This window comes from Saccopteryx bilineata, chromosome 1 (assembly GCF_036850765.1).
Source record: "Saccopteryx bilineata isolate mSacBil1 chromosome 1, mSacBil1_pri_phased_curated, whole genome shotgun sequence".
In the NCBI taxonomy this organism is placed as follows: Eukaryota; Metazoa; Chordata; class Mammalia; order Chiroptera; family Emballonuridae; genus Saccopteryx; species Saccopteryx bilineata.
This window is the reverse complement of record NC_089490.1, coordinates 220,948,318-220,975,813: the sequence shown is the minus strand read 5'-3', so window position 1 is coordinate 220,975,813 and position 27,496 is coordinate 220,948,318.

The following is a 27,496-nucleotide window of genomic DNA, read 5'->3' as shown; positions in this document are numbered from 1 at the left end:
AGATATAACTATTATAAATATTTATGCACCTAATATAGGAGCACCCATTATTATAAAGCGGACTTTGATGGATTTAAAGGGCGAGATCAATAGCAATACTATAATATTAGGGGATTTCAATACCCCACTAACATCACTAGATAGATCCTCAAGAAAGAAAATTAACAAAGAAACAGCAGACTTATTGGAAACATTAGATCAACTCGATTTAATAGATATCTTCAGAACCTTTCACACTAAAGCAGCAGAATATACATTCTTTTCAAGTGCTCATGGTACATTCTCTAGGATAGACCACATGTTAGGGCACAAAAGTGCTCTCAACAAATTTAAGAAGACTGAAATCATATCAAACACTTTCTCTGATCACAACGGCATGAAAGTAGAAATGAATCACAACAGAAAAGCTCAAAAATTCTCAAACACATGGAAACTAAATAGCAGGTTGTTAAATAATGAATGGATTAAGAATGAGATCAAAAAAGAAATAAAAAAATTCCTAGAAACGAATGACAATGAGCATACAACAACTCAAAATTTATGAGACACAGCAAAAGCAGTACTAAGAGGGAAGTTCATAGCACTACAGGCAGTCTTTCAGAAGCTAGAAAAAGCTCAAATAAACAACTTAACCCTGCATCTAAAAGAACTAGAAAAAGAACAGCAAGTAAAGCTTAAATGTAGTAGAAGGAAGAAAATAATAAAGGTCAGAGCAGAAATAAATGACATAGAGGCTAAAGAAACAATACAGAGGATCAGTGAAACTAGGAGTTGGTTCTTTGAAAAGGTAAACAAGATTGATGAACCTTTAAGTAGACTCACCAAGAAAAAGAGAGAGAGGACTCACATAAATAAAATTAGAAATGAGAGAGGAGAAATAACAACTGATACAACAGAAACGCAAAATATTTTAAGAAAATACTATGAAGAACTGTATGCCAAAAAACTAGACAACCTAGATGAAATGGACAAATTCTTTGAAACATACAATCTTCCAAAAATCAATCTGGAAGAATCAGAAAACCTAAACAGACCGATTACACCAAATGAGATTGATACAGTTATCAAAAAACTCCCAACAAAGAAAAGTCCAGGACCCAATGGCTTCACAATGGAATTCTACCAAATATTAAAAGAAGAACTAACTCCTATCCTTCTCAAACTATTTCAAAAAATTCAAGAGGAAGAAAGACTTCCAAGCTCCTTTTATGAGGCAAGCATAATTCTGATTCCAAAACCAGGCAAAGACAACACAAAGAAAGAAAATTATAGGCCAATATCTCTGATGAATATAAATGCTAAAATCCTCAACAAAATATTAGCAAACCTGATCCAACAATATATGGAAAAAATCATACACCATGATCAAGTGGGATTTATTCTGGGGAGGCAAGACTGGTACAATATTAGTAAATCAATCAATGTGATTCATCACATAAACAAAAAGAACAAGAAAAATCATATGATAATTTCAATAAATGCAGAAAAAGCATTTGATAAAATCCAGCACCTTTTCATGATCAAAACTCTCAGCAGAGTGGGAATACAGGGGACATACCTCAACATGGTAAAAGCCATCTATGAAAAACCCACAGCCAACATCATACTCAATGGGCAAAAATTAAAAGCAATCCCCTTAAGATCAGGAACAAGGCAGGGGTGCCCCCTTTCACCACTCTTATTTAACATACTCCTGGAAGTCCTAGCCACAGCAATCAGACAAGAAGAAGAAATAAAAGGCATTCAAGTTGGAAAAGAAGAAGTAAAACTATCATTATTTGCAGATGATATGATATTGTATATAGAAAACCCTAAAGTCTCAGTCAAAAAACTACTGGACCTGATAAATGAATTCAGCAAAGTGGCAGGATATAAAATCAATACTCAGAAATCAGAGGCAATTTTATACACCAACAATGAACAGTCAGAAAGAGAAATTAAGGAAATAATCCCCTTCACAATTACAACCAAAAAATAAAGTACCTAGGAGTAAACTTAACCAAGGAGACTAAAGACTTGTACTCGGAAAATTACAAAGCATTGATAAAAGAAATCAAGGAAGATACAAACAAGTGGAAGCATATACCGTGCTCATGGTTAGGAAGAATAAACATCATTAAAATGTCTATATTACCCAAAGCAATCTATAAGTTCAATGCAATGCCAATTAAAATACCAATGACATACTTCAAAGATATAGAACACATATTCCAAAAATTTATATGGAACCAAAAAAGAACACGAATAGCCTCAGCAATCTTAAAAAAGAAGAATAAAGTGGGAGGTATCACACTTCCTGATATCAAGTTATACTACAAGGCCATTGTACTCAAAACAGCCTGGTACTGGCATAAGAACAGGCATATAGATCAATGGAACAGAACAAAGAACCCAGAAATAAACCCACGGTTCTATGGACAACTGATATTTGACAAAGAAGGTAAGGAAATACAATGGAGTAAAGACAGCCTCTTAAACAAATGGTGTTGGGAAAATTGGACAGCTAACTGCAAAAAAATGAAACTAGATCACCAGCTCATACCACTCACAAAAATAAACTCAAAATGGATAAAAGACTTAAATGTAGGCCGTGAGACCATAAGCATCTTAGAAGAAAACATAGGCAGTAAGCTCTCGGACATCTCTCGGAGCAATATATTTGCTGATTTATCTCCACGAGGAAGTGAAATAAAAGACAGGATAAACAAATGGGACTATATCAAATTAAAAAGCTTTTGCACAGCTAAAGACAACAAGAACATAATAAAAAGACAAACTACACAATAGGAGAACATATTTGACAATACGTCTGATAAGGCGTTAATAACCAAAATTTATAAAGAACTTGTAAATCTCAACACCAGGAAGACAAACAATCCAATCCAAAAATGGGCCAAAAAGATGAATAGACACTTCTCCAAAGAGGACATACATATGGCCAATAGGCATATGAAAAAATGCTCAACATCACTAATCATTAGAGAAATGCAAATTAAAACCACAATGAGATATCACCTCACACCAGTCAGAATGGTGCTCATCAACAAAACAACACAGAATAAGTGCTGGTGAGGATGTGGAGAAAAGGGAACCCTCCTACATTGCTGGTGGGAATGCAGACTGGTGCAGCCACTGTGGAAAACAGTATGGAGATTCCTCAAAAAACTGAAAATTGAACTGCCTTTTGACCCAGCTATCCCGCTTTTAGGAATATACCCCAAGGACACCATAGAACGGCTCGAAAAGGAGAAATGCACCCCCATGTTTGTGGCTGCATTGTTCACAATAGGGAAGATCTGGAAACAGCCCAAGTGTCTGTCAGAGGATGAGTGGATTAAAAAGCTTTGGTACATATATACTATGGAATACTACTCAGCCATAAGAAATGATGCCATGGGATCATTTACAATAACATGGATGGACCTTGATAACATTATACGGAGTGAAATAAGTAAATCAGAAAAAAAAAACTAAGAACTATATGAATCCATACATAGAAGGGACATAAAAATGAGACTCAGAGACATGAACAAGAATGTGATAGCAACAGGGGTGGGGCGTGGGGGGAGGGGGGATGGGGTGAAGAAGGAGTAAGGGGTTGGGGGAGGGGAGGGGCACAAAGAAAACCAGATAGAAGGTGACAGAAGACAATTTACCTTTGGGGGAGGGGTATACAGTGCAATCAAATGTCAAAATAATCTAGAGATGTTTTCTCTCAACATATGTACCTGATTTATCAATGTCACTGCATTAAATTTAATAAATAATTTAAAAAAAAATAAAGAAAAAAAATAATAATGACTAGCAGGAAGCAACCTAAATGACCAGCAACAGAAGGCTGGAAATAATCTTTGTGACACTCACATTATAGGATATTAAATAAAAACATTAGTTGTTCTTAATAACTTCAAAAAGTATTCATTATATGAGATTAAATGAAGGAATATAAAATTGTATGTTCAGAATGATTCCAATTATGCAGAAATACAGAGAAAATACAGGAAAGAAATATATATTTTTTAATGTTAATGACAGGCATTTCCAAATAATTAGATAATGGTTTGTTTCTCTTTGATAACTGAAAACTCTGAATTTGCCACATTGGATATACAGTATATTTCTTTTATAACAAAAGTAAAATGATCTTCAAAACAACAACAACAACAAAAAAAAATGTTTCAGAAAATGCAGTGGAAAATGCCTAGGATAGAGACAGCTGGCTGCCAGGACTGGGCAGCCGCCCCTGATCTGAGCTGCTCTGGATCCTGGCCAGGCTCATTGCTGCCACAAATCTGAACTACCGAGAGGGCATCTCAAGCAGGGGCCACACAAATAAGTCACCTTTCATGGTGCCTACTGACGGCTGCTCAGGGATGTGGCCAAACCCACGGTCCCAGAAGCTGCAAGCTCAACCACCAACACAGAAAGAGTCACAGTTGTAGGGTGGTCAGCAATGGGAGACAGTCATGTGAGGAACCCAGACACAGGAACTTTGGCTGGAGCCACCCACACTCATGCACACCAAAAGAAACTTCCCAGGAGTCCCTTGGAAAAGAACGACTGTCTGCCAGCCAGTGAGATTTCACCATGTCATATTAGCTCGACCACCCTAGACGAGACCCTTTAAATATCCTCCACGCAGGTCACCCCATGCAACTTCTCTGGCCTCTGTCCCTGGGACCAGAGAACCTCATCGGGTGGGATTAGCTGTACTAAATAAAGCTTTTATTATTCCACACTTTGTGGCTACATCCTTCCTTCTTCCTCAGTGGGGAAAAATATCTTGTACCTTATGTTTTGGTGCTGAAACCCGGGAGGAATCAGAAGTCCACAAGGACCACTCCTCTCCTCTTCCCTTGCCCTCTGAGAAAGAACCAGGACCTCTGACCTTCCACCCACTTTGATGCACAGTGTGGTAAGTCCCCTGCCTCCAGCTTCCCCTCAGTTCATTCCACCAAGACTCTCTGTCCAAAATTGCATCTGTGTCAGGGACCTCTTTCTGTTCCAAGTGCGTGTGTGCCTGTGGAGACGTCCCAAGCACATCCATTTTACTTTATGTCTCTGGTGGCCAGAGCTTCAGTTGCGGGATGCCAATGCTCAATTCTGATCACTCCGAGAAATGAAGATGGCCATAGTGGCACAGAAATCTAAACCTAATTCCAAAAACACTCCTGGAGTTGCCTTATCCAAAATCTCTCCCTCCCTAAAGAAGAAGAAACTGTTTTTCTCCGCTGTGGCCAGGCCACAGAACCCACTGGATAATCAAACCAGGTAGCCTCCTGAAGGGACTTTCAGTTTTAAAACCCTCACCAATTTAACTATCACCAAAAGAACTGTGAACTGGTTGGAGATCCCTTACATACAGGACGCTAGTTATTCGCTCTCCTGTCCTAATCTTTGTGCCACCTGCTACATGGCGCAGGTCCTTTTAGGCCAGAGAAATCTCACCTAAACCTTCCACTCCTAATCTTTCCTCTTTCACCTGACCCCCAACTCTCTCCCCCTCCTGCCTGACCCCCAGGGGCACCCCTCTCTCAGGATCCCTCTCTGGTCTCTCTGCGGACCTCTTTTACTCGGGTCTCTTGCCTCCAAAATCCCCCTTCCCTCTCTTCGCAGGATCTTGTTTCTCATTCACCTGCAAATACCAGTCTCTCTTTCTCCTTCCCTGCTGGCCAGGGGCCCCTCCCTTCTCCACTGTGTTCTTAAGCCCCTCCTCCATCAAGTCACCCTCCACCAGCCATTGGCCCTGTCCTGCCTCTGGCTCTAACGTTTCCTGTTGGATCTGGGTGCTAGGCTCCCCAGAAACCCACCTCCTCCTTTTATTCTAACCTGCAAACCCCTATCCAGGACCTGTGAACATGGCATTTAAAGTTTTTAATGGTCTCAGCTAGTAGGAACAGGCCAAGGCTGTTCACCAGGCCTGCATGCAGCAGAAGGTAACACTCCAAACCCAGGCTCTTGTAGCAGCCCTGAGGCTGGCAGAGCACCAGGGGCAAGGCACAGGAAGTGCCCAACCCAAGTTCAAGCCATAAAGAGAAATCCCACCAGCAGTTTGCTTTAAGTGTGGCAAAGAGGGTCACTGGTCCCGGCATGGCCTTTGCCTGTGGCTACCCACTGAGCCTTGCCCTAACTGCAAGCAGCCTGGTACTGGTGGAGCTATTGCCCCTTTGGGCAACGGGCTCATCCTCAGCATCTCTACGTGGAGGACGAGCCACTCAGATGGGAGGCTAAGCTAGCCAGACGGGCCATTGCTTCAGCTTCTAGGCCTCATGGATGACTGACATGGCCTGGACTCAGAGACCGCCCCATCAGCCTCACCAAACCCAGGGTAATGCTGCAGGAACAGGTAAGTATATCTAATTTCTTGTGGATGGGGGGGGGCTATCTTCTCTGTTTTTCTGTCACACTCTGGACCTCTAGTTCCCTCATAGGTCTTGGTTATGGGAGTGGAAGGGACTCCTTCCTTTCCCCTTCTTATGCCACTCCTGACATGCAGATTTTCTCTTTCGTACGCCACTACTGGCATACAGTTTTGCCTCAAGTTTGCTAGCCCCTACCCATCTCCAGCTCAGCAAAGGGCTGAACCCTGCAGATCCCCCTATTACTCCTCTTTTTAAAAAAAAAAACCCTTACAGGACCGCATCCACGAAGTTTCTCAACTCATGGCCAGATGTTCCTCCTGACACCCCTCAAAGCCACCACCTTCCAATCTCCCCCGCCCCACGATGCCTCTAATCAGCAGAAAGTAGCCAGACAAATAAGCAGTGCCTCTAATTAACACAAAATATTGGGATGTAGGGTGGTTAGCAATGGGGGAAGGTCATGTGAGGAACCCAGACCCGGGAACTTTGGCTGAAGTTGCCCACACTCAGGCGCCAAAAGAAACTTCCCAGGAGTCCCTTGGAAAAGAATGACTGTCTAACAGCCAGTCATTCTTTTCACCACATCATATTAGGTAGACCACTCTACAGACCCTTTAAATATCCCCCATGCAGATCACTTCATGTGACTTCCCTAGCCTCTGTGTCCCCCGGACCAGGGAACATCATCCAGGAAGCGCTTTGTACTCAATATAGCTTTTACTTTATTTATTTTGCTTTGTGGCTACGCCTCCTTCCTTCTTCCTGGGATGGGGGGATACCTTACAACAGTGCATTCACAGAAGACCAGACCAGTGTCCAGCTTTTAGTATGCTAATCTGTGGGACAAAGAAAATCTACACATCAAAATTTTTCCTTTGTAAAAACTGTTAGCTGTGGGCCTGAATCCCACCCCCACCGATGACTTTATCCATGAGGGGGCAATCTAACATTATTAGGTTATTGTCATGAATGGGTTACTCATAAATTTTTCTCATCCATTTCTGATGATTATAGAAGAGATGACTCAGCAATGTTCCCCAACTGAATTTAAGTGACAATTCTGAAGGAAAGGAGTTTGGCAGTCTGCCCGCAGTTGACCCTCTCAACTCTGTCATTCTTTTCACAAATAAGTATTGGAGAGGATACCGAAGTGGGAACAAAATACTTGATTTTTCTTTGTCTCATTTTCTCATTTGTAAAGTGAGGATAATTATAATAAATACCTCAGAAAGCTGTGGTGAGTGCTTATGAAATGATGTGTTTAGCATAATCAATAAATACTCGCTGTGCAGATGTTAGTGTCATAGTGTTTCTATTACTGCCATGACTATGTGGATGAAAAAAAATTTTAATAAATCAAGATGTGGCCACTAACTTAACCTGACAAGCTCAGGGAGAGCCTACACAATGGCCTTATGGACTCAGGAAACTAAAGTAAACACAGGATGGTCTAAATCAAACCTTTCTAATTAAAAGCAGTTCATGTGGGTAGTCATGTTCTAGGGAAGAATTTTCTCTCAACAAAGGTAATGTTTGCTTCTACTCAAGCCTGCTGTGTTTTGCATCTCTGATGATGTACCTGATAGCATGCCTTTAGAATGTAAGGAGATCAGAAATCCCACCGGAGCAAAAGCCCATAGACCCTCATTGTTATATGAACTATTAACTGTTACTGTCTTCTGTCTTTTTTCCTTCCTGAGCAAATTCTATCTTCAGCCACCTTTTCTCCAAATCATACCTTTATCTGCTGTGTGTATATTTTAGGTGCTCCTGAGATTTCTTCTCTGTGTTTAGTTGTTGAAATTATTGGAATTTCAAGGGGAGAGATCGGGAGTATCCCTCACGCCACTATTTCTCTCACTGTTACTGACTTGTTCCCTTCTATGTAAAGAAGTTTCAGCATATGCACTTTTATTTTTTACCCAATCCCAGAGATTTCCCCCCTTTGCTTTTTCTGGCCTCCCTAATCTATCACCAGTGGATTTCATTTAACTCCCTTAAATCTTCCCCTTTGATTCCAAGGTATAAAATAAGTGATGAAACTGTCATTTTCCGGAGTACTTTCTCAACTCGTTGAGACTTTGCTTCCCAGCAATTGTCGACAGTTTGGCTCAAATAAACTCATAAAAATTCTTACAGGTTTGGTAGTTGGTTTTTTTGTTTGTTTGTTTGTTTGTTTGTTTGTTTTACATTGACAACTGCTATTACTGTCACCACTGCTCTAACTCATCTGCTACCACTAATGCTTCCCACGGTCTGAGCTTGGGCTGGCAGCTCAGACAGGTAAATAGGTGACCGAGTCAGTGCCCTCGGCAGATAGATGCCCAGAGTTACAGAGCACACTGAGGGAGAAGAGCTGAGAGGGAGACTTGGAGCTCTGAAATAGCTGGTGACATTTGGAAGTCATTCATAGCCCTTTGGGTTAGGCCCTGGGTGCCAGTGATGGGACAGAAGATGGTATTGGGCCAAATTATGAAGTATTGTCAGAACCACATTCAGAGGATAATGGTCAACATCTCTGCCTTTTGAAGAGCTCCTCTGTGTTAGAAACTTTATAAATTGTTCCTTTGTCTTCACAGCAACCTTTTGTGGCATTAAATCAATTTTAAAGAAGGGAAATTAAAATGGAGAGGGGTTAAATGATATACCCAGAGTTACAGAGCTAATAAAGGTAGTGCTGGAGCTGGAGCCAGGAGCTCATTCTCTCTCTCTCTCTCTCTCTCTCTCTCTCTCTGCCTCTGAGAAGTCAGCACCTGCCCCTTGGTGGTGTTGGATAGAGGTCATGTGCTCACCCTGGGACATCTCTGTCACCAGGGTGGAGAACAGCCTGGAGTGTTTCAGACTTACATGAACAGCTGATGACAGGTGGGTAGAAGACTTACAAGGTATCACTTCACTTCATAAGGTATGGCTAATCACTATGATAGACACCTGAAACTAATACAATGTTGTAGGTCAAATATCATTGAAAAATATTTTTTAAAAAATGGTACAACCAAAAAGCAATGTGGTAGAGAATTCCTGGAGTTTTCTTTCCCATCATTTAGAGTGATCTGAGCACAGGCTCTGGCTGGTACCCATGTGCCTCAGTTCTGCCAACACAGTGGCTCTGACCATGCCTCCACCTGACCCTTCTGTCTTCTCCCTGAGGTCTGAGCGCCCATTTCTGCCTCCCTTGCTGAGGCTGGGTTTCTGTGTAAAACCCTTTAAGGCAAACCAGAGGCTGAAAGTGCTTCCCCAGTGGAAAACTCAAACAGCAAGATCTTCTGTTCTGAGCATGGGCCAAAGGTCTCCACCGTCACCAGTGCCCAGTGGGTACCTGACAAGGGAAGGAATTCAAATAGGAATTATTAGGGACTTTGTCTTAGGGGAAGATACATGGAAGTGGAGAGGGACTTTTTCTTAAATAGACACAGAAAGGAACTTAATTTTGCTCAAGGTGAACAATAACAACTGATGGCATTCAGAAGTGTTTAACTCTCCCTGAAGCCAGGAAGAGAAGCATGCTCCCATGGAATGGGACCCGTCTCAGAAGAAAATGATACTAAAGATGAAGGGGTGTTTGTGGGATTGAAATGTTCTGAGGGACTAGTCCCAGTTACTCTCTGGGTTAAATCCTTCCTGCTAGCTGAGACCCAATCAACATTTATCTTAATTGCTGGTTTGAGACTATGTTTTCTGAGTTCCCAGCAACCAATTTACAAATGAACTTGGGAAACTCGGCCAGCTTATAAATTGAGGACAGCCTGTACTAGGAAAAAAATAAAATCCTTATTTACATGACAATTGAGAGAAAGAAAGATGTGGCAAAAAGTACAGATTTGTGACGTGAGAAAAACCAGTCAATTGCAAATGTTTTTGTTTTTGTTTTTGACATAGTCAGGGATAGAGAGACATGAACAATAAGCTATTCCTGTATCAAAGAATCAAACTGGCAACCTCTGTGCTCTGGGACAACACTCCAAACAACTGAGCTATCCAGCCAGGGCTTAATACAGTGAGTGGCCCCTCGTCTATCACAGGGGTTGGGTTCCAGAGCCCCCTGCAATAGGCAAAAATCTGTGAAATAGCAACCCTATATTTGTTTTATTATTTATATATATTTTAAAACTTTATAAACCCCTCCCCACACTCTTACAAATCTTTCCCACACTGTTATAAACCTTTCCCATACTCTTAAAAACACTTCCTATGCTCTTAAATACTTTCTACACTCTTAAACCTATGTAATTTTAACAACATAATAAAATTCTATATGGATACTCACCAGTAGTATTGTATATAGATTTAATATTCTTTTAATATGTTTTAATTGTTTTTATATTCTTTATATTGTTTTCAACTTTTATAGAAAATGTTTATTTTGCCACAAAATAATAAAATAATATGTATCTATATTTATATACTGCAAAAATATCTATATACTGCAAAATCCCATGATATAGAGAAATATCTGTGATACAAAATTAGATATATACAATTTAAAAATCCGTGATACAGTGAGACTGCAAAAAGTGAACTGCAATATGGTGAGGGACAACTCTATTTTTATTTATTGATAGAGATAGAGAGAGGAAGGGAGAGAGAGGGGCGGGGAAAGGGAAGCATTTATTTGTTGTTCCATTCAGTTGGGCATTCATGGGTTGCTTCCTGTGAATGCCCTGACCAGGGATCAAACCCACAACCTTGTCGTTTGGATAGATGCTCTTAACTGACTCAGTTAATGAGCCAAGGTCAGTCTATTGCAATTTTTAAGCTAACTCTCCTCAAAGGCAGTCTTGCTAACACCAAGTAGATGCTCCTTGTAAGCTCCCTTTCCCCTGGGTCAGTAAGCAAGGTAGCAGGCTGGCTGTATTGCTTTTCCCCCCGAACACTGTCACTGGTTATTGTCCACCTTGAGCAAAATTAAGTTCCTTTCTGTGTCTATTTAAGCAAAAGTCCCTCTTCACTTCTATATATCTTCTCCAAAGACAAAGTCCTGCTTTATGTCAAATACCGTTGGCACTGGTTTTCAGAATTGAATATTCATTTAAATTATTCCTGAAGACTCTTAATATGGTCTATCTGGAGTGGGGTCTAAGAATCTGCACTAAAAACAAACTCTCTAATGAAATTATTTATTTTAAATTGAGATATCATTTACAATAGAGGAGCAGAATGCATAGGTCATGAGTGTTCAGTTTGATGAGATTTGACAGCAGAGTAACTACCTTAAACAAAGCATAGAAAATTTCATCCCCTTGGAAAGTTCTGACACCTCCTCTACCCAGTGTTCTCCATGGCCACAAGTTAGGTTCACTGTCTCAGAACTCCACGTAAATGGACTTACATATCATAATCTCTGGTGTGGGTCACAGGGCTTCTGTGTTTCAGGGTGTAGCTTCCACCAATGGCATGTTTCTTTGTCTTGCTGAGAAGCATTTATTGCATGAATGTATAGTAGTAAGTCCTGGCTTAAAGTCATCATTAGGTTCTGTGACTGAGTGAAATGACATATAAAGAAACCAATTAACTAATTATATCACAGGTTAACTGAGGTATACAAGAGTTAACTTCCCAGGGCATTTCATCAACATTATAATGAAACAGTGTTATTTGAGGACCTGCTGTTCCAATAATTTCATTCTACAATTTGTGGACATTTTCAATTTGAGGCTGTTATGAATCAGAGAACTATGATCTTCAGTATATATCCTTTTGAGGACTTCCGTTTTCATTTATCTCAGTTTAAATACCTCGGAGTAGAATTGCTGAGTCATAAGTAAACGTCTTTCTCTATTTTATTTGATTAACACATGCACCAGTGCAGCTGCATGTGATATATGTACTGATACTTTATTGTGGCTTAAGTTGCATTTCTGATAACTATGAATAAAGCATCTTTTTATATGCTTATTGATCATTCTATCATTTTCTTTTGGAAAATGTCTGTTCAAACCTTGGCCCATCTTTCTATTGGCTTGTCTGTCTCTATGTGTAGGAGTTCATATATCCTAGCTTTGGTTCCCATGACATATACATGAGTTGTAACAATTTTTTCTCAGTCAGACTTTTCTATTGATTTTCTTAGTGGAGCCCTTGCCAAGCAGAAACTTCACATTTTGATGACGTTTAGTTTACATTGTTTTATTGTCTGTGATTTTTATGTCTTTTCAACTAAATCTTTACCCACAGCAAAGTAAAAAAGACATACTTTTATGTTTTCCTCAAGAATCTTTAGGTTATAATTTTTACACTTACATCTGTGATCCAACTTGGATGAATATTTGTGTAGAGTAAATTAAAATTCTACAGCTTTAAAAGTAAATTGAATTATTTTAATTCTCCAACATTTTCTTCTTTTTTAAGATATGAATGACTACTTTATATTCTTGGCATTTCCATATAAATTTCAGAGTTAGCTTGTCAGTTTTCTAAAAGTTTTTCTGAGAATTTGATTGAGATTACACTGAATTTTGATTTGAGCCTAGATACCACATATTAATAATATCACATAATACGACTCATGATTATGAGGTATCTTTCTATTTACTTAGGTAATCTTTATTCTCAACAATATTTCTTAGTTTTGAGTGTAAAGGTCTTGAATATATTGTTAGTTTTATTACTAGATACTGTTTTTTATGTTACTGAAAATGATAGTTTTATTTTCAAATTATTTATTGCTAGTACTTGGAAATGTGATTAATTTTGTATTTCAGTCTTGTGTCCCATGACCTTACTCGATACTATTCCTTTTAGTAGGTGTTTTTGTAAAATCTATAGGTGTGGTCAGCTAAATAATGGCCTCAAGGTTCTCAAATTGTAATCCTTAGACCTTGTGGATGGAACTTCATGTAGCAAAGGAGGAGGGGGAAGACATTACAGATGGGATTAAGGTGATTATCCTGGATTATGCAGTTGGGCACTATATACAGTCACATGTATGTTTATAAGAGTGAAACAACGGCAAATTACACAGACATGGATGAGAAGGAATTCGAAGAGGGAGCAGAGATAATGGGAAGCTCTTGGCACTGAAGATGGGAATGATGCAGCCATAAACCAAGAAGGCGGGCAGCCACCAGGAGCTGAAGGAGGTAAAGGCTAGAGTCTCCCCTAAAAGCAGGAGGCCCTGCTACACTGGTTTCAACTCTGGCCTCCAGAGTTGGATGACAATAAATTTCTGTTGTTTTTGAGCCACCAAATTATGGCAATTTGTTATAGTAGCCACAAGTCAAATCAAAGATTGGTCTTTTTAATTAGCTGTATTTCTAGGAATTGGGTTTTTTATGCCATTATAAATGGCATTTTTAATTTCATTTATAAGTTGATTATTGATAGTGCTAAGAAATCTAACTGATATTCTGACCTTGTGTTTTATGACCTTGCTAAATACCTATTACTTGTAGTAGTTTGTGCATGTTCGTGTGTATGGTTATAGGTTCCATGGGATTTTATAAGTATGCAACATAAAATCTGCAAATAAGAATTTATTTTTTCCTTTCCAATTCCAAACTCTATCATTTCTTTTGCATGTGTATGTGTGTGTGTGTATGTGCACATGTGTATCTATTATCTTTATTAGATTGCAAGAGCTTTTTTCACCTCTAGTTTGCTAGTAGGTTATTTTGTTTTTCTTTTATGAATGGACTTGAATTTTGTCAAATTCTTCTTCCATTCATTGAAAGAATCATACACATTTTTCTCCTTTATTGTGTTAATATGGTAAATTCACTGTTTGACCTTTGATTAGTAAACCAACCTTGGATTGTGGACATAAATTCCATTTGATCATGATAACCAACCTCAGATTGTGGACATAAATTCCACTTGACCATGATACACAATATATTGCTAGTTTTAATTCACTAATTTATTAAGGATTTTACATATGTATTCAAGTGTGATGTTAGTCTATAAATTTCTTTAAAGTCTCATGTTTTAATATTAAGATCCTCATAAAACAAGTTGAGATGTATTTTATCTGCCTCTATTTTCTAAAAGAGGTTATAAAATATTTTATCTGCCTCTATTTTCTAAAAGAGGTTATAAAATATTGGTAATATTTATTCTGTCAGTGAAGCTATCTGGTCTGGATTTTATTCTGGGAAGGCTTTTTATTATGATTACAATGTATTTGATATATAAGGCTATTTAGATTTTCTATTTTGTTTCCTGTTCATTTTGATATGTTAGTTATGTTTTGTCACAGACTTGGTCAATTTCATCTAATCTGTTGAATTTATTATATAAAGTTGTTCTAAACAGTCTCTTACCCTTTCAGTGTCTACAGTGCTAGCACCAAAGTCTCTTGAAAGGTTTTATTTCAATCCTGAAGTGGTTACCAGAGGGAGAGGGATGTGAGGGAGGAAATAGGAGGTAGGGAGTAAAGAGGGACAAATATACAGGGATGGAAAATGATTTGACTTTGGGTGATGGGTATACAACAGTTCAAATGCTGAAGGGATGTTTACCTGAAACCTATGTACTCTTATTGACCAATGTCAACCCATTAAATTTGATTTTTGAAATAAAATATATTTAAATAATGAAAGAAAGCTTTTATCTCAGCACTTCTGCCTGCACCAGCCTCTGGCATCCATATCTGCTCAGTGAAATGGAACATAGAGACTGGATGTGTGCAGGCTCACTCTGTGGCTGATTATTTGTTTTTATTTTTGTGGGGTTTTTTTTTTTTGTATTCTAAGTTATCTTATCAGACTAAACATAATCATTAACAATTTTTTATAAATTCTACTAATTTTCTTGCCCCAACTCCCATCTATTCTTCCCCTCCCCCTATTGTGCCCAGCATGAAATAATAATGTGTCCTAGCTCTTCAGAAGGATTTATCAATCATAGAATTTATTTTATTTAACTCTACTTCTGTCCTCAGCACTCAGATAATTTTTTTTAAACTGTGATTTTGTAGTTTTCAGTTTATCTGGCTTACTATTAGGGTAGAAGCAATAATGTCTTGTAATTTTTTACTTTGCAGCCCTTCCTTGTCCCTCCACCTCCTCCCCATCTACCACCCCCATCCCCACCTCTGGTTGTTGATTCTAAAGCCAGTGCTTCAAGGGCAGCACCTGCAAAGGCCTTTCCTGGTGTTCCCAGTGCAGACAGAAAGAATCACTAGTCCCAGCCGTACATTCTCAGCTCCATGAATAATGATTATCTTTTCAGAGAGGGCTTGTTGCTTAGAAAGTTTCCAGAAATGCATGTAACTCTTTCATCATGAAGTAAAGTGGGATTTTAGGAAGTTTATACTTAAGTCTAGAAATGCCAGACTTGAAAATAACTGTTTTATCTTTATCTCTCATCTCTTCTCTTCCTTCAGAATGAAACCATAAAGTTACCAATCTTCAGTATAATTCCTTAGTCATAAAAAGTCTTCCTTTTATTCCACACCAGAACAAGCTTTATTCCAGATGGTAATGCCTACGCTAAGGAAACAGTACTTTTAATGAATTTTAAAATTAGACCAGAGATGTGTTTTGACAGTTGGGACAGGAGACTATACTTCTAGCTATGTACTATTCCACTGGAGGTTTTTATTACTTATTTATAACTAGTACTTACTGTGTCAAACTTTTCTGTTTTTTCCAAAGAGAAAAATATTTTTTCTCTATCTTTTTGTGTCTGTATTGTCTGAACTTTGACAATCTCTGAAGAAATTCACACACTTAATAACTTCTAAAAGATCTTTAATGAAAGTCAAACTTTTATATCATATCCACCATAGTTTAAGTTGAGGGCTCATGCTTCTGAGATCATAATTCATGCCTTCTGTTTGAGACATCCAAATTGACATTTTACTCTGCCATGTGAAGCATCCTTGACTTCTAAGTTGTCACAGAAGGTAGAGTCAGGGTCACCCATGAAGTGTACATCTGTGGGTCACTACATTACATTTTGTGATCTGGTGCCTAGCATTTCAGTTTAGAAAACTAGATGTTTCTTTCTTTTTTTTTTTTTTTTTTTTGCGAGAGACAGACAGACAGGAAGGGAGAGAGATGAGAAACATTAACTCATAGTTGCAGCCCCTTAGGTGTCATTGATATTGATTGCTTTCTCACATGTGCCTTGACCAGGAGGAGCTCCAGCTGATCCAGTGACCCTTTGCTCAAGCCAGTGACCTTGGGCTCAAACCAGTGAACTTGGGCTCAAGCCAGCAACCATGGGACAATATTTATGATCCCACACTAAGCCAGCAACCCCGCACTCAAGCTGGTGAGCTCCTGCTCAAGCCAGTTTAGGGATTTAAACCTGGGTCCTCAACATCCCAGGCCGATGCTCTATTCCCTGTGCCACTACCTGGTCAGGAGCAAACTAGGTTTTCTTAATGTAGCTGCAGGCACTTGATAACTAAGATCTAAGTACTCACATGAACTAAATTTACCCCTGTTACCAAAGTAAAAAGCTAATTGACATTGAACTTAGTCCATTTTTATGACCAGAATGTTTCAGTTCCCACATAGGACACCCTGTCCTCACCAAACCAAGGCATCTAAAGCCTGGATAGTCCTCATACCTTGGCTCTGTGACCATGACATTCTAATATCAGAGGTAAAATGGTTTTGAGAGTGTTTCACCTGAGCTCTGGGGAAGTACAGCTGTGGATGGATCCTGCAGAGGGAGTACAGGTTGTTCACTCTGCACAAATGGACTACTGCTTAGAAAATATTTTCACTTTCCAAACTCTAAACCCTGATTTATATATATATATTTCTCTCTCTCTCTCTCTTTTTTAATTAAATGAGAGGCAGAGAGACAGAGACAGACTCCCACATGCACTTTGACTGGGATCCACCTGGTAAGCCCCCTTCCAGGTGATGCTCTGCCCTTCTGGGCTGCTGTTCTGTTGCTCAGCAACCAAGCTATTTTAGCACCTGAGACAAAGGCATGGAGCCACCCTCAGTGCCCGGGGCCAACTTTGCTCAAACTGTTCAAGCCATGGCTACAACAGGGGAAGAAAGATAGACAGATAGAGGTGGGGGGGGACCAATGAAGAAGTAAATGGTCACTTGTTCTGTGTGCCCTAACTGGGAAGGAACCAGGACATCCACATGCCAGGCTAACATTCTACCACTGGGGAAACTGGCAAGGACCGATTTTTCGCTCTTATATGTATTATTATCACTAATGAACTATCATTAAAGATTATCTTTTTGAGCTTAGGAAACATTCTGTGTATATCATTTATGACTCTTTATGGCTCAAATAAAAATCACTCAACTAAAATAGACTTAAACAATGGTTTGAATAGAGAAGTATTTCAGTACTTAAACCAGAGATTAAGTGTGGGCAGGATCCAATCTCTCACTGTCCATTTTTGGGGTCAATTTTATTGCTTTTTTGTCTCATCTAAGCCCTTATGGTCCCAGAGTAACACCCATTATCCCTGGGGCTAATATTCCTCATTCTAATGGGCTGTGAAAAGAAAAGTCTCTTTGATTAATTCCACAGGGGGAAAAGAAGAGGCACTCAAGAATTATGCCTCAAATTTCATTGGCATTGAGTGAACCATGTGATTGCCCCTGAACCAGCCATTATGCTCTGAGGGTTGGGATATCCCAATTTGCTGAAGTTAATCAAATCCCAGCCTGGAGCTTAAAGTAGAATCAAATCCACCAAACCACCTGGCAAGTGGGAGTGAGTGAAGCCCTCAGAAGATATCAGGCAGATGATGGAGAAACGATATCCACTATAGGCTCCTTGAATAATGAGTTTGTTAGATCACTAAAATTTCACTGTTTCTAGGATCTCCATTCCAGCAAACAGGAATCACTGGGGAACAAAATTCTTATTACATCCATAAAAACACTTGTTCTTACCTAATTCAAGTGTGCTCATCTCAAATATGACATTAGTTTTTTCTCTGTAAGCTACAGTTGTTTTGAAATTCAAGATTTTAGATTTTTATCTTATTGTAAAATTTTCAACATTTAGTTTAACATAATGAAGTAGAATGTCTTCTTGGGCATCATCTTTGTGATAATGTAATAATTTATATAATGCAGTAAACACACTAATACACTAAAAGATATTATTGTATCAGAATTTGTCTACAACTTTGAAATAGAACATATTAAAACACTTATTTTAATCATAAAATTTGCGCAAAACTTATTTAAATTCTATTCAGGCAAAAATTTGCGTTTGTAGCTCTTCCGTTTGTGAATATGTTGAGGAAAATCTTGTTTGATGTTCCAGCAGTAGTCTGCTCATCACTAACACCTCCAAGATTTTTGGGAAATTTATCAAAGTGACAGTTCAAGAAGTGAATCTAAATGCTCATGCTACATCCAATGTCACGGAAAGCCGACAGCATCCTTTGAACCAGAAGTTCATAGTTTTCTGCTTTTTTGTTGCCAAGGAAGTTCTTTGTAACTGCCACAAAAGACTGCCATGATGCTTTCTTGTCCTTATGCATCTTCCTGGCAAATTCTTCATCACATATGAGGGTTCGAATTTGAGGTCCATCGAATACACCTGCTTTTATCTTCTCAAAAGACAAGGCAGGAAAAGCAGAAATAATATGTTGAAAGCATTCACTTTCTCTATTCAAAGCCTGAATAAACTGCTTCATTAAGCCAAGATTGATGTGAAGTGGGGGGAAAATGATCCTGTCTCGATTAACTACAGGTTCATTCACAATATTTTGCATCCCTGCTTCCAGAGCTTCACGTTTCAGCCAGTCCTTCTGTGTCCAGTGTTTCTCCTGAGCTCGGCTGTCCCACAAACACAGAAAGCAAGGACACTTTGTGAAACCTCTCTGTTGTCCTAGCAGGAAATTTACCATTTTAAAATCCACACAAATGATCCATTTATGCTCCTCATACTTTAGAAAGTCAAGAACAATTTTTATGTCCTTATAATCTTATTGCAAATGAGTTGAATAACCATTTGGAACCATGGCATAAACATTACCATTATGTAGGAGAACACATTTCAGACTCCATTTAGAGCTGTCAAGAAATAGCCACCATTCTGTTGGACTGTAAGTCGTAACACCTAGCTGGCTGAGAAGACTACTGATATCAAGTAGTCTTCTACATCACACTAAAGAAAGTGATGTCTTTGGAAAAAAAGTCCACAAAAATTTGTAATCGCTTTCTGAAATGGGATACATTAGCTGACCGGTGAAGTACATTCTTTTCTTGAAGCCTGGAGGCTAATAACTCAGCTGCTTCTTTGATAGGCCCAAATCTCTTACTAAGTGATTTAATTCAGGTTGGCTAAACTGCTGAGGGGTAAATGATTGCTTGGCATTATAAGAAGACCCTTCAAATTCTACAACCATTTCCTCATGCATCTTATCAAAATACACTTGATTACCATGTTCATTTTCTTTGTCCTTAGAAGAAATAAAACCATTGAAAACTGGAACTGGGAGTGTCTCAGAGTGTGGGATAGGTCATATTGCTGAAGGAATATTAGGATATGTGATCATACGCTGTATTTTCTTGCCAATGCCCTTTGTATGGATCAGACAGAAATAATAGTCACTGCTGTGGTCCTTAGGTTCACGCCAAACCATGGAAATACCAAAAGGCATTCCTTTGCATTTTCCTTTTGTCCATTCATGAAGTATTTTCTCACAATTATGACATGCAGTATGAGGAGCCCAAGGGACTTGTCTTGATCGCCAAGGGGAACTTGAAAAGAGGCAATATATGCACATGTCACAAATTATGAAATATTGTGCCTTTGACGTTGAAGTGTGTAACAGCCACATATATAACAGAAGGTGTCAGGACTATTATTTCATTTACGCCTACTTGAAGAAGCCATGATTCAATCTTAAAACAAAATAAGAGAGTGTTTTTATCAGATAATAATTTTTTACATTTAAAAACAACTACAATTATGTAAAAGCGATGTTTGTAAAATATTAATTGTCTTGTGGTTATGTTCAATCCAAGAGTCATTGCCCTTTAACTTCCATTTAAAACTTAAAGCATGCCATTAACTGTAACAAAAAAAATTAAAATTGCAAAAACACTAGAGCATGCACCAAAAAACGGATTTTAGATTTGGAATCAGCAATGCAGAAATATATAGAAATGGTTGTAAAACCTCACACATCAGAAAGTGAAAAAAAAATTGTTTCCAGTCAGTAATTTCCCAAAGGAGGTCAATAGTGGACTTAAGGCAGCCCCTGGACAAAGACCTGGGAAGTCCCTTTTTTCACAGCCTGTGAACTTGTGCTTCATCATGAAGATTTCTTCTCTGCGTCACAGCAGGATAAAAACACAAAATAGAAAGCTACAAAAGTTTTACACATTTTATCATGTGTAAGGAAGCTGTGTCAGGAAGGAGTGTGGGCTCTATTCCAAAGATGCTGGGGGAGCATGGCAACTGTGTATTTGTTTTAGAAGCACAGCTCTACAAACCGAAGGCGGGACAGAGGAGGAAATATTCGCAGCAGGAAGGCCAGGCAGGAGGCTGTTACTAGAAAACAGTTTAGAAGCAATGGGGCTGTGACTTTAAGCAAAATTAGGTTCTAAAGTAACCAATTTTACCAGGGCTGATTGATGCAAACAAGAGTTAAGTCCCAACATCATTGTTTCAATGACATCATTTGAAGACCTGCTGTGCTCCTTTTTACCCAGCAGTGACTGTCCCACTCCTCATAAATTGCTAGAATTCAGATCATTAGGGACATATTACGTGCCTCATTTCACAGGTAGGAGCACCTGTTATAGGGCAAAGTGGGGAAATGTAGTCAAATGGAAGTGACAAATGTGAAAAAAAAAGTTAAGTTAAAGTGTTTGGGGAACATAGACAAGGAATCAGCAGCCTGGGGAGTAAGGGAAGACTACACGGAGTGGGAATCTGAGCCCTCAGTGAGATTCTATCCCACAGAGCAAAGAGGAGGGCCATCTGAGACAGAGGGCCTGAGGATGTGGACAGTTCCTTGGAAGATGACAATAAGCTCCTGTTACTCAGAAGGAGTGTGAAGGCAATGGGAGGGCATGAGGGTGGAGAGAAGGTGAGAGCCAGTTTACAAGCTGTGTCAGGAAGGAGTGTGGGCTCTATTCCAAAGATGCTGGGGGAGCATGGCAACTGTGTATTTGTTTTAGAAGCACAGCTCTACAAACCGAAGGCGGGACAGAGGAGGAAATATTCGCAGCAGGAAGGCCAGGCAGGAGGCTGTTACTAGAAAACAGTTTAGAAGCAATGGGGCTGTGAATCTGGTCAATGACCGTGTGAACACACAGGAAGAAACACATTTATAACCCCTCAAGAGGCGGATGGGCTGCACCTGGCAAAGGCAGGTAGGTCATGAAACAGAGATGAATAAAAGTTAAGTATCCGCCCCCTTTTAATAAAACATTCCAGTGTGTTCTTATGCTATTTGATACCGTACACTTCTGAGAATCCCAGAACCATCTTCTGAAGTCTTCTGCTACCTGCAACTATAGAATTTGACCAACTAAAACCAGCAATTGTGGTTTCTGTTGGTAACAAAGAAGATGCCAAAATTAACCAATATGTACTGTCCAATAATTATATTTCAGCTGCAAGTGAAGAAAATGAAGTTTAATAAACAGATGGCATAAAGCCTGCAAAGAGGAGCCAGCACCCACGCTGTTCACGCATCTGAGATTACCATGCATCCTCCCCTGCACCGGCAGCCAGGTATCGTGGTCCTCTTTATCTGAGTGCCTGACCCTGGCTTCTCATCCAGGCCCTCAGTTTCCCCCAGGAAAGGCTTAAAATCAAGGGCCACCCATGGACATCGCAAGTAGACACATATCCGCAAAGTGGTGTTATCTAGAAAACTACTAAGACCTGCTTTGAAGTTTTGTAGCCAATATTTTTTTCTATTTTTTCTACACATCTACAGGAAATTTTCTGCCCTTGCCTGTTCTCTGGAGCATAGCTTTCGCTTCTCTCCTCCATGTCATTTCCAAGTGCCCTAGACCACATATGCCGATGGCCACTTCACCTACCACACCCAAGAAGCCAGCGTGTTAGAGGTGCCACACAACGGCTCAGACAACTTCCTATCAGTGAAGACTTTTAGGACGAGTATTCTTTGGCTTAGATATAGCCTTGGGTCCCTATTACTATTCCTCTAGAAATAGCTAATGATTAAATTTTTATCCTTGTCTTAAATATACACAGACACACACATTAATTAGATAGAAGGCTCAAGGAATTGCTGACTGTTAAGCCTAATCCGGAGGGACTCGAAACATTGAAGACACGAACAAAATCTGTCAATTACACACCAAGACTTTATTGTCTAGCTTGGCCAAGTGGCAGCAACTCCAAGAGGTCTGTGGGAGAGTGCGCTGGCCCTTTGTTCTACTTAGTTTTTATAGTTTTGCAAGCGGGAGGTATAGAAGCAAAAATTGCAATTAGGTGCCCTTTACCACTATTAGTTATAGTCATATGCCCTTTAACATGATAGGAGGACCATGTTCAATTTGCAAGCCATACATCATTTTGGAGAAAACAAAATTTACAAGTCAACACAATGATAGAAAGATGTCTCTTTACATATTAAGAGATATTCCTATATTTTCTAATGTTTATCCGCCATCTCTTTGTCCAGAGTCACACATATTAACTATAAACATTCATATGGGAGGGGTAGTTTACGTGGGGACAAATGCCTGCAAATGATTCATTGCTATAAGAAAAGGCTTATTTTGGCTTTTCTCTTCCTGCACCTGCCTAGCCATTCACCCCTTTCCCCACAGGTGTGGTGGAATGTCAGGGAATTCATGTTTTCCTTCCCTTTGCATTTACAATACAATGCCAAGGGCCATCCTGGTTTTATGCCAATCACACTGTACAGAGATTATTCACAAAATTTCTCTGCACACCTTAACCCAAATTAATAAAATGTTCTTTAAGCCTCTTAAAATATTAATATCGATTCTGTAGCTTTTGGTACTTTTACAACACCTGTGGGTGAGGTGGCGCAGTGGCTCCTCAGGGCTCCTCACTGACCATTGCTTTTTTTTTTAAAGATTTTATTTATTTATTTTAAAATGGTACACTCTTTTGTTTGTTTTTACTCTCCAGAGAGAGGAGAGAGAAAGGGAAAAAGGCAGAGAGAATAGGAAGCATCAACTTGTAGCAGCTGCTTCTTGCATTGTTGCCTTGTAGTTGCCCTAACCAGGCAAGCCCAGGGTTTCAAACTAGTGACCTCAGCATTCCAGGCCGACACTTTATCCACTCAGTCATCACAGGTCAGGTGACCATTGCTCTTAACTACTCACTAAATCTACATAGAGACAGCAACATGAACTTTAGCCAAAAGGAAAGTCACTGTGGGTTATAGCACCAAACTATTAGGCACTCTGATTATGGAAAATGCTCAGTTCCCACATTCGAGAGCTGATACGTGAGCACCATAAGGAACCGTGTACTGTACTTGCCCGGGGAGTGTATGCCTCTCTCCCGTAGATTACCACCAATGACTGTGTTACTTAGAGAGTCTGCATAATTATGGGAGGCATAATAATGAAAGCATCTTTAGTTCCAGAGCTTAAATTGCTATGTAAAGGAGTCCAGATGCCTACTAGGGAGATGGATTGTCTGAGAGCCCCAACAGTCAGCTGTCAGCCTCCCAAACTCTCACAGGACAAGTGGCTATACCAGCCCCCAGACTCAGAGGGCAGAGCCTGAGTGAACACTGCATTTCTGGTAGCAGAGTCACCATGCCTTTTTAACAATTTTCAGGCAGAGTTCAGAGTGTACTTGCACAATCTGCCCCACAATAGAATAAAAGTGTCCTTATAAATGCATAAGAAATTAAAAAACAGCAATTGAATATCTCAATGGCCCATCTCACCTCAATCCACACCCTGGGGACTGGCAGCTCAGCTGACATGATCAGCATCAGCACTACAATAACATTGTGAATGGTACACTCTTTTGTTTGTTTTTACTCTCCAGACATATGAAAGTAAAGCTTCACATTTGCATGGAGAAAGAAGAGGAAGAGAGAGAAAGAGAACTGTCACAAAAGAAGCCATGCTAGATTACCAAATCAGAAAGTAATAAACTCAGCTCTGAGTGTGCCCCAAGTGGCCGCCTGCACCTACAGTAGTTGAAGTCGTCCTCAAACCAAATGCGTTGCTCCTTCCCTGTCATGGCTCTGAGCTGTTTGCATTCCAGACGCTGAATCAAGACCCTGGAGCTTTGGAAACAGCGTTTTAGTTTAATTCAATTAGACTTCACTGGAAAAAAACTATATCTTGCCTATCAGGTTGATAGATATTTGGGTTGAGGGATTGATTTCTTTTTAAATTATATATTTTATATTGAAAACTTTTAGAGCCAATTATCGGGTGGTTTATTGACAATCTTCAAAGTTTGAAGAATCATGTCCAGGCAAAGAAAGCAACATCTTTATTGTAAAATCCCCACCTAACTGCCCACTAGTCACTGAGTAATAATGTTGCCTGCCTTATCAGACAGGCAGGGAAATGTGGGCTTTTCTCCAATGACTGAATTGTTTCCTTTCTGGCCTGTACACTATCAAAATTTAGTGTCCTGTGCCCACAGAAAACATATTCTCATTGATTTTGGTGTTAAAGTAAAAAAAAAAAAAAATGAGGTCGCCGGTTCGAAACCCTGGGCTTACCTGGTCAAGGCACATATGGGAGTTGATGCTTCCAGCTCCTCCCCCCTTCTCTCTCTCTGTCTCTCCTCTCTCTCTCTCTATCTCTCTCTCTCTCTCTCTCTCTCTCTCTGTCTCTCCCTCTCCTCTCTAAAATTTTAGAATAAATTTAAAAAAAAATGAGTCCTGTGAGGTAAGTCATTTAAAAGATAAAGTTTGGATTCTTAAGGATTACTGTGAGGAGAAGATAAAACTGCACTGCTGGCTGGCTTTTCCCTGGAAACAGGGAAAAGGTTACTTAGCTCTAAAAAGACAGATGCTCACAACCTCAATCTAAGCAGGAGAAAGACATCACACACATCAGTTTGAGGAGCTCTTGAAATTGTCAAGGGCAGAAAATATAAAAGTAAGACTGAGAAATTGTCATCGACAGGAGGAGATTAAAGAACTATGACAAATAATGGCAGACACAGGACATCAGTGAAACGGGAAGTGCAATGGAGACTAGCTGATCACATTGAACCATTATCAAGTTCTTGGTGTTGTGAAGTGCCCCGTGATTATGTAAAATGTTACCTTAAATGAAGTTGGATGAAGCGTATTTGAGGAAACACTGTACTGTCTTTGCAATTTTCTGTAAATGTAATATTATTTTAAAATACAAAGTTTAAGGAAAAATATATATATAACTGCTGGGAGAATGCCAACACATCTCCCAGCAGCTGCAATATTTTGTTCAGGGCTACTGAGTTTGAGTCGAGACCAAGACAGCTGATCCATATTTATTAAGTTCTTCTGTTTCTTGAAATTAGTCTGCACACCAATGCTACCCAGGGCTACAATTTTAATTACATTATATGCTTTAATATCTTTTATGGACTCTCACTCAAAACTGCCCATCCTTTTCAGTCTTTCCAATCTATCTAATTATATACCACTTCCCAGCCAATCAGCTTATCTAATCCATTATCTAATAATACTCCACTTCCAGGCAAATTTCCATATCTATTTCCTGGCAGAGAGCATTTCCTTCTCCACAAGGTCTCCTTTAGAAATTGATAGTTATCCCTCTGGGAGTCATTTGGACCTAAATCTCACCTAGATTTCTAGCACATTCTGAGCATGCATGACACCTAGAGGAAGCTGTGAAAGGCAAGTGTCCCCTGCCACCCCTTCAGAGACCGCAGCTGTTACCCTAAGTCACTGGGAAAAGGCCTTATAAAGACAAATTCTCTCAAAAGTCATCTCAGGTCTCTTGCTCTGCCCTATAATGGTGCAGTGTATGTAAAGAAAAATAAAGCAAAGTTCATTGTTCAATAACCCAGCCCATTTTATTTTTATTGGCCACATTTTGACTGCAGCAAAGGCATCAGATCAGAAAGCCCATGGACGAGGAGAAAAAGAGAGTCAAGCATGCGTCTTTCTCAGCCCAGTCACCTATTGGAGGTGCTAGTGAGATGACCAGGTAGATTTAGTGTAGGTTTGTGATACTATAAAATATCAGAATTTAGGGTTTGAACTAAGATCATAAATGGGAGAGAATGAGCAGAGCATCATGATGTCTGTATTTTCTTTTATTTTTTTAATTAAATGAGAGGTGGAGAGGCAGAGAGACAGACTCCTGCATGCACCCAACAGGGATCCACCTGGCAAGCCCACTAGCAGTGCAATGTTCTGCTAATCTGGGGTCATGGCTCTGTTGCAGAGCAACAGAGCTATTTTAGTGCCAGAGGTGAGGCCATGGAGCCATCCTCAGCACCCAGAGCCAACTTTGCTCAAACCAATAGAGCCATGGCTGTGGGAGGAGGAGAGAGAGACAGAAGAGAAAAGTAGGGTTGGAGAAGCAGATGGTTGCTTCTTCTGTGTGCCCTGAACAGGAATTGAACACAGGACTTCCATGTGCTGGTCTGATACTTTACCATTGAGCCAACCAGCCAGGATCAACATCTGTATTTTCTAAGGACAATTCCTACAATATCCTTTCAAATTTAAAATGACCAACATCTAGCCTGATGGAGTGGGACTGGGCCACACACTCTGCTGATACTGGGTTTCCCTTGGGTGGGGATGCCTGTGATCTAGTCTCCCTCAATCAAGTCCTGCCATTGCCTACAGAACCAGTGTAGTGGCTGCACTCTCTTTTAGTACACGCCGAAGCCTTTCTAAGATGGGTAGGGTGAAACTCTGGACACCATAGAGCCACCAGGCCCTTTAGATCTGCATGCCCTGGGTTCTACCCACACAGACTGTCACTGTGACTTTTTTGGAGAACCACTTCCTGGATGAACAGGTGAAACTGATCAAGAAGGTGGGCCACTCCTGACTCCCCTCCACAGGCTGGCTGGGCCCCAGGCTGGGCTGGGCGAGCATCTCTTTAGCAGGTTGGTCCTCAAGCATGACTAGGAGCCCGTGGAGCCCACAAGCCTTTGAGGGGCCTCTCTGTGTCCCCCTGATGTCTGGCTTCTGCCAGAGCCTCTCCCTGCCACCACTAACCAGCCTCTTCAACATCCTGGAGCTGTCCCCATGCCTGGGACCAAATGCAAACAAAGATTTTTGCAGGAAA